The sequence below is a fragment of the Chiloscyllium plagiosum genome, unplaced genomic scaffold (genome assembly GCF_037043375.1).
Source record: "Chiloscyllium plagiosum isolate Xiang-an unplaced genomic scaffold, Cpla_swu_hap1 HiC_scaffold_50, whole genome shotgun sequence".
Taxonomy (NCBI): domain Eukaryota; kingdom Metazoa; phylum Chordata; class Chondrichthyes; order Orectolobiformes; family Hemiscylliidae; genus Chiloscyllium; species Chiloscyllium plagiosum.
The window spans coordinates 23,736,847-23,746,160 of record NW_028270188.1 but is presented as its reverse complement, the minus strand read 5'-3'; the positions used below and the strand labels follow the sequence as shown (position 1 = coordinate 23,746,160).

The 9,314-nt window shown below is 38.8% G+C and overlaps 1 pseudogene; it reads right to left on the bottom strand.

Moving 5' to 3' along the window:
• Positions 1-8,689: 8,689 nt before the first annotated feature.
• Positions 8,690-9,314, bottom strand: part of LOC148135256 (uncharacterized) — a 90,326-nt pseudogene continuing 89,701 nt past the window's right edge.

Below are 9,314 nucleotides of genomic sequence, written 5' to 3'. Positions count from 1 at the left end.
GGCACTGTAAGTATTCACGTAAGTATTCCTAAAAGTTTAAATGATACCATTCTGAAATAAACTCCAAGGCAATCATTTCCAGAATACCAGAACTTCTGGGTTTAAATGATTAGCCATCCATTTTCCGGTAAACATTCTGTTTTCCAAGATAACTGTGCCCCCTTTGTGTTGTCCTTCGATCGAAAGGAGTCAGCGACTTCCATATCACCATGACAATGCCTCTCATAGACAGTTATTTCTCCACCAAGTTGCTCCATGGCAAGAAACACGAGCTTATTCAGACTTCATCCTGAGCCCCCTTTTCCAGTTATGCACTAATATGCTATAATCTTCATGATGCAGGCCCTTGTTCCAATTGTATTCCCTCCAACATACTGGCAACATTCTAATACAGATATATCAAATTTATTCCCTCTGCAGTCTACCAACCTCACAGTCTCAGTGAGCTCCGATAGGATAAAATCCTCTCTGAATTCTCTGTTGAGTTTTATGCCTTCAAAACAGTTATAAAAATACATTTTATTCCTGTTTTAGTTGAAAGACGAGGCAAGAGTATCTTCCTCTGGAGAACGACATTAAATATATTCCCTATCATTTCTTCAAAATAACCTGCCACTCGACCCATATTATAATATGTTTCCAAAATAATTTGACAGAGACGAATTCGTCCATTCCTCGGCCTTATCCATTGACATAATGAATCAAGAATTCGGCGTTTTTTTTTTATTTATGAAGGCAGCACCTTGTGATTTCCTTGTTCTCTGTCGAAAATTTGCTTTGATCTTCTTTGAGATCCCGAGTTTTGCCCTATTCACATCTCCCTCCTTCTGCTGCAAAAGTGTGTTATGCAAAGTAGTCAAACGAACAGGACAGACCCTTGTCCCTACGCCATGACACATGCTCCTTCACCAATATAATAACCCATAACTTATACAATATTAAAAGCGATATTTCACCCTCCACATAACATGAAAACCCTTTCGCCAACACAGAAAATAACTTCAACCAAACAATTTCCACGACCCTACACCACCAGTAACGTACCTCAACAACACACTTTTCATTGATCCAATTCTGATAGCCTACCAAACACTCAATATTATTCAGTTTATTGGCCAATACCGTTCTGCTTCCTGTTTTTTTGTGGAGTTTTCGCAACAGTTTCTTGCAAGGGTGATGATCCTTCTGCATCTCCTCTCACTGCGGAGAGAGGTGATTGATCGATGAGGAGTCAGGTATGAAAGTAAGGAATTGCAGTTTCATCACAAATGACAGAAAGAAATCAGGAAACATTACTCAGTCTCTTTCAACATTGATAGCGTTTTCGTCAAAAGAAGGAGTATTCATGTCCAATCAATACTTGGGATACCCCTTTCTTTAGAAGTTAGGATATGGGGAACCAATTCCCAATCCATCATCGAAAGTTCCATCAATGAATGAGGAACTGAACTGTCATCTCCCCGAAATCATCATGCGATTGGTTAACAATGTAGCACTGGATGTGTTAAAATTTACAACTGGAGATGATCCGTTAATGCTGACTAGAATTACAGCAGATTAGACCCCTTACCTTATTTTCAGGAGGGTCTAGGTTGGTCCTGCCAACGTACATCGCGTGAAATTGGGCACCGATTCGTTCACAATCTTCGTTTGACAACTCTACCACGCCTATTATGTTGAGAGGATGAGTACTCAGTTTCAGCCAGTCAAAGCCCCCGCGTATGATTAGTAGCTCAGCTGCAGAGTGGGCAGAAGGGATTAACTGGGATGTTACTGGAAATGAAGGGTTTAACTGTTCGGTATTCACGGGATATGCAGGGATATTTTCAATCAAGTTTGTGCCGTTGAGAGATGACATTAGAGAGGTTTATAAAAACATGAGGTGCATAGATGAGGAGAATTTCAGGTGTGTTTTCCATCATATGGGGAAGTTTAGGACAACGTCGCATATTTTTAAGGTGAGAGGAGTAAAATGTAAAATTACATGCCGGTGTTTCTTTACACAAAGAGTGGTTCGTTTATGGAATGAACTTCGACATGTAGAGTTGGACGTCTAGTGACGACTTTTGAACGACATTTATGTCAGTATGATAATAACAATTGTTTGAAGGTAGATGGGCCAAGCATAGTCAAGTGGTACTAGTTTAGTTTTGATTACGGTTGGCATGAATTGGCTGGATGAACGATTGTGCGTTTATGCGATATGACTGATACTATGCATTATTTATGTGATCATGTTGTCATGGTCTGAGAGCAACCGTTCATTGATATTTTTATCTGCATTTAAAGATAAAGGGAAATAATGCTAAATGCCTTTCCTCCACCTGAAGACCCTGCATTAGCATATTTGATATTCCCATAACAATTTCAGAAGTAAAAGAAGAAAGTACAATATACTTTGAGGCTGGCTAAAAACGTGAGAAATTACATTTGTCTTAGACAGTGATTGGAAATTCACATAATTGACTAAAATGTCAAGTGTTAGGGTTTGCATCAGATACCCTTTCTTTATGTTTGAGAACAAAAAAAGGAGGGTCCATCAGATTCCACAATGCTACTGCGAGCTGGAGCCTTGTGACACAGTCTCAGAAGATGACATAGAATATTCACGACTGGGATTAGGTTACTTGCAGTGTGGAAACAGGCCATTCGGCCCAACAAGTCCACACCGAAGCACTACCCACCCAGACCCATACATTTACCCCTTCACCTGACACTATGGGCAATTTAGCATGTCCAATTATTCTAACCTGCACATTTTTTGGATTGTGGGAGGAAGCTGGAGCAAACCCGCGCAGACACGGGGAAATTTGCAAACTGCACACAGAGTCACCTTAGGCGGGGCATGAACCCGGGTCTCTGGCACTGTGAGGCAGCAGTACTAACCACTCTGCCACCGTGCCACCCTGGATCTAGAGCGAAGTTTCAAACTGAGACTGTGGAGTTCTCTGTCCCAGAGACCGGCTGTAGTCATTTCATTAAATATATTAAAGAAATAGCAATGCGTATTTCTGAGGGCTCCAGGGATGCTTATGCATGCACAGACTAAAGTGGACTTGAGAGGGATGATCTCCCTTAATTTCGATATATCCATGATTCGACGTTAGTGTACTCATCACTGAGTGTTATCGGCACCATTCCTGTGTACAAATTGGACTGATTGACAAAGGTTATCTGCTCCGTCTGTTGCATGAGTTCATACTCCGTTCTGTATCACACAAGAGCCACGACCACATGAACGAACATTTCCTTTATGTCTTTTTATCTGTTTGATGTGGTCGCCGATGGCCTTACAATGTGTGATTTTTTCAGAATATCAATTCTCTTTCTTGCAAAATTTAAACAAAAATAGCCAGTTTCAAATTTGAAGCAACAATATCTTTGATTATTTCGACTGACAGCAGTAAACATGAGTACGATTTTAAAATGACGTATTTGATTACTGTGCCCATTTTATTTTCATGTAATTATGTGTAAAATATTACTGCTCAAGAGATGTTTTAGAACATTGACTCCTGAGTCCACTTTTCAATGGATATGCAATCTGTATATTTCAAACAAAAATCCTACAAAACAGAAATTAGCACACATCAAATGTCTGATTGAAAATCTAAGAAATAACAATGAAAAACATTTTGAACTGCCCGGGGAAGTAAGGGTGTCCCATTGCGGAATACAGAGTGAAATCCATCCTCAGCTACAAAGGGATTCCATTAAAATATGTTTCTCCTGTCGGACGTTTTTATAAATAATCTGAGAGCTGGTTCCAAAGTATTCTTCAGTTCAGCTCTCATTTTTTTCTGGGTTGTGGCATAAATACAGGGATTCAGGAAACAACTCAACAACTTGAGGATATTTCCTGTTTCTGTTGCGATATATTCAGAGTCGTTAAAGTCACCTCTGTAATAATTTGGGTTTGACAGTCTGGTAATGACCAAAGTAGCAGAATATATCAACCAAAGCAACATGAAACTGACAGATACTGAGAATAATAAAACGCTGGACTTCCTCCGGTTCTCCGTCTCTGCATTGCTTTCATTGTACTTTCTGTGACCACGGAGTCTAACGCGAGTTCTATTCGCCATCACAATACGACGGATGGTGAGAGAATTAAACGAGAAAATTAAAAGAAATGGAAGCCAACCAATCCAGACGCTATAAAACCAGATAAACGTGATCCATGCAGTTGTACTTACATTTGATCGGCAGCCCCAATGGATTTTATTAATGATTTGTTGTGGCTCATATGCAAACAAGAGTGGAATATTCTTTGACAAGAACAAGACCGAAATGATTATTAATACAGTAGTTGCACTTTTTTCGTTACAATATCATGTTTTAAACCTCTGGCAGCAGATCATCACAAACCTGTCAAATGTGAAGGACACAGTGAACCAAACAGTTAAATCGAGACTGATGGCAGTCATGTATAGAATGAGAGTGCAAACAGGCGTCTGGGAAAAGAAGGAAAATGGAAAGTGATAACTGAAAACGCGATATAATACGACATTATTGATAACGACCAATAGATCCGATGTCGCCATGGCCACTATATAAGCAGAGATGCATTTGGACAGACCATAGTTTCCTCGTAAAAGAATTAAAACAGTCATCATGTTAGCTGCAATAGAGAAATATATAAGAGACAGTGTCGGCAATATTGTAATGCATGATTGAAATAGAGGTGAAGATATTTAAGAAGTAGAAGTGAAAACATTCTGAGTGATTTACAAAACATGAAATTGACGCAAATGTCTAATATGTTGCTGTAGTCATCATTTTGTTTGGTATTATCAGACTGTCTGAAGAACAACAGGACTCTTTGCAGTAGGCACTTCGGGGACAATTGTTGTTACACTAGTTATGCTTCCATATAAAATGGTGAAGCCGAAGGTGTTCAGACACTAGTTTGATAATCTTCTGTGAACACTGACCGTGGAAAATTAGAGTATTCGACACTTACAAAATCAACCAGAAAGAAACAAGATCAAGGGCTTACCTGGAAAACTAACAGCTGCAAGAAGTGGATAGCAAATCTCTTTCAACAGCAAAACCGGTGGTTTCCTCATTTCTGAAAATTAATGACCGCTGTACGTGTTGAAGTTCGATGACTGTTGTATGACCAACATATGAAAAGGGTAACCTGTATTTATGCACTCATCAGACGTCCAGTGAGTAAATTACGTCAATCATCACTTACATTAGTTCCGCTCATTGAGAATGTTTTTGTTTTGCATAACAAAACGAAACAAAGTAATATCTGGCCCTGACATTCCTGACTTCACTTTCGTTGTATTCTCTATGCATTGGACGCCATATGTCATGTATATCAAATTATTGCAGAATATAGACAGATGTATTTTGTGAAAAATAACACTGCCTCCTGAGTCTTTTGTTATTAGCACTTTTATCAATTGTACTCTGCTCTTCCTAGCTGCCAATCGCTGAATCTTTACGTGCTGAGCTACAGTTACAGAATATGTGTGGGGGTTCAGGGTGAGGGTTCAGCCCGAAACTGTAAATTGTAGCTCATCAAATTCGAACATTTCTCCAGTTTTTGAAATTGCATACTTAGTGACGAATAGAGGAAAAATGAACACGAAGAGATTGACTTACCATATTGGAGATTTGTTTCATGCATCAAATGTGATGAATGCCATGCTCGTCGCCAGTAGCACATTCCATACCAGCTGAAAATTTACTATGGCACATCTGAAGGCCTGGGAGTGGACACAGAGCACTGAAAGAATATCAACATTCCTTTCTGAAAACATACATGGGTTCTACAATCTTCAAGCAACCTATTTATGATAAAGTATATGGGGTTGGAATTAAATATCAATACCATTGCAAGAGAAGTAGAATCAGAAAAAAAACGTATTGTGCTGGTGACAATGCAGTCACTTTATAAATGATATTCTGTCTTTTTTTCTAAAGTGGTCAGAAAGGCAGAGATGCCGCAGTGTCAGGTTTGAGAATGATTTGGAGGGGTTGCTGTTGGACTACAACACCAGGTTATAGTCCAACAGATTTATTTGGATGCATTAGCATTCAGTTTAACACTGGAAAAGGAGTGGCCGGTTCTCTCAGTTCATGCCTTTTTTTTCCAACTTTGTTTCAGCTGCAGCAGACACAGGATGGTGGTTTGCAGGGAAGTTGCAAACTTCATGAAAGGATTTTTCAGATTTTGTATTGAAGATTTTGGGCATGTGTATGGGCTGCTAAAGTATTAGAACAGTTAATTACTCATACCTGTTAGAGCGGATTGGTGAAGTTTTTCAACAGTTAAGTTATTCGAAATTAAGTTTCCCTTTGTTTGGGCTTCAACTGTTATGTTTAAATGACTTTTTTTTTCTTAATATCGAGTGCTTTGAAGACTTGTATCAGATTGAAACATCCACTTCACATCAACCTATAAAAAAACATTGAGTCAGGACCATCTTCTAAAAGATCTTCGAAGGGGTCAAGCATGGTGCATTGCACTTGGGTGGTTTTGTTGCGATGTTTTGTGAATTACAATTTGGTTTTCGAGTAGTTGGCCTCAAAGGCGAGTGGTAGATGACGGTTTGTTTTGATCTGCGTTTTCAATGCGCGGAGTTTAAATAGTGCTTTGCACTGGAATGGCTCTTTCTGTCAGTGAGAATTTTCTGCGGGGAGAATGAAGTGATTTGGTGATTTTACAGAAGGTGAAGATAAAATTAAAGGTATTGAAACTGGCTGACTGCAATGGACAGACAAGGTGGAATGTTTTTACATTCGTCTGTGAGAAAAGGAGAGGTAATTACAGCAATAGCCAAAAATATAAATTTGCTGCAAACTTTGGAATTGACGAGAATTCACTTCCATATGAAGAAGGTTGAACATGTACCTGAACTGAAATAGTTTGTATTAAGTTCAAGGCAGGAGAAAAAGTAAAAGGACCGAATCACTCACACAGAAAAAGAAGAAGAAGAGTGCCCTCACAGAAGAAAGAGAACAGAGAGAGAAAGAATGGGGAGAAAGGGATTGAGTTTGGTCTTCACAATTTGACACTTTGGAGGGAAAGTTCACGTAACTAGGTGAAGTTGAAGTTGAAAACTAGACTTAGTTAAGAAGTTAGTGATGTTGAGCAAATTCATCGTAGCTAAAGTCCTGGTGGAAGTCGGTTCAAATGTATCCAGACAGTATATACATTTGATGAGAGGAGTGCCAGAGCCTTTTTCATTTTATTCCAGAAACAGGTTAAACAAATGAAGTGGCCACTCACGATACGGGTTTTACTAAAGCAAAGACATTTGGTAAGCAGAGCTACGAGTGGGGAGGTGACGAGGTGAAGGAAGCAATGCTTCAGTGCATATGATATTCTACCCGAAGATCACCGAGAATCTCAGAATGGACGCCATACGAACCTGTATTGAATTTAAAAGGATAAAACTTAGCTACCGACATTAATTTCAATTCATGCGAGATTGAAATAATGTTCAAGAGAAATCCTCAGCTGGTAAGGGAAAACTAGATGTTACTGAAGTTAATAAAGATAGTTTACCACAGGGTAAAACGGAATCCCATGAAGGGGGAAGATAACTTAAAAGGCTGACGTCCTTTCACTGCAAGAAAATAGGTCGCATGATTTCACAGTGTTTGTGGTTCAGGAAAAGCACGAGGAAGAAGATATCGGAAAACAGCATAAACCAGGGAATTTTGTTAAAATTGCAAAATTAATCATGATGGATGCGAAGATGTTGCACCAGAATGTACTTCCCAGATGGATTTTAATTGAGAAGCAAGTGGTACTTCTTCATCAACTATTTACTCGCGAAAATTTGATTCCTTCGCATAGACTGGGATAAATACCTAAAGATTTAGTATTCAGAGATACGGGATCAGATCAATCTGAAATGTTGACGGGATAAAGAGACATGCAACGCGGAAAACGTGCTAGCACGTGGAATTCGAGTGATCCGAGAAATGCTCCATATATGTCGTGAGCTTGGAGGATGAAAGGAAAAGTGGAGAAGTATTGATAGGAATACTGGAGAAACTCTAGGCACCTGAAGTACAATTGATGCTTCATAACAATATACCTGGGCCACAGGCAGGTTTGCTGCCTACTGTGGTCAAGCAGTGGAGAAGCAGAATTCTGTAATAATGCGTTATTACAGAAGGTCAACCATATGATTTTTCCGAACAATGTGATAACAAGGTCAAAATATCATTGAAAAAAAAGATGAGAAATCAAACAATGAAGATAAAAATGTCAAAGTAGATTTGTGTGTAATCGTGTTTGGTGGGATGTTTGAGCCATCTCATGAACAGGTGGAGGACAATGATAATGTTTTTCATTCAGAAAAATTAACGAAGTCACAACATAAGATGGAGAACTGAAATAATTGTATCTAAATGCGTACACAGAAGAAGAAACTGTATGTATTTCGGCATGCGACCATCTTAAAAAAATCTTGATGAGAAAATAGAAGCCATCTTAAATAGATGAGAGATGGGCAGAAGTTCAAAAAGGTGCATTGCAAATGGTTCACTGAAAGAAGGTTTTGTGGGTAACATATCAATTACCAGTAGGAGAAAAACTCATGCTAATGTAAAAAGAAAGACTGTTTTGAGTGCATGAAGATGTGTTTAAATTTTGCCAGAAATGTCATACGTGTCAGGCAATTAGAAAAATTGAGGCAACAATAAAACCACTATTTATAATTCACTTTTCTGCATTTAAGAAAGCGTTTGCAAGGATTTTAATTGATTCAGTTGGACTAATACCTGAAAGAGAATTTGAGAATATATAAGCACATGCATAAAATTTCGTGCTGAATTTAGAACACATCTGATCTAAATGCTTGGCACGTTTCAAGAAGCATCCAAGGTAACACATTGATTTATTTTTTAGAAACTGAAATGACATAGCAGGCACGTCCATTAGTGCACTTCAGCACATCGCACTCAAATGGAAGGAGTTTCCAAAAGCTATTGCATATGTTAAAAAGGAGAACATTAGTCTGCTCGAACAGTTTGTCCAGAAAAGGTATTTCTGTGTCCGTTATGCCTGTTACATGGGATTATTCGGTCTCAGTTCAGTCGACCTGCACTGGCTGCATTGTTGAAATAGGCAATGACACGATACAAAATTAACCGTTGGTCGGCTCAGAGAAGCTTTAGTCAGTATGTGTCACATATTTTACAAAATCGAATCAGTAATGTGTAGTTTTATTGCTCATTCAGCGTTTTCTTTAGTTATCCATAATTGTCCTGGTGAAAATAAAAATGAACTGCTGCTGTCCTTGTGTTGTTGGTAAACTCACCCTGTATTCCAGAATTCTTCCCAG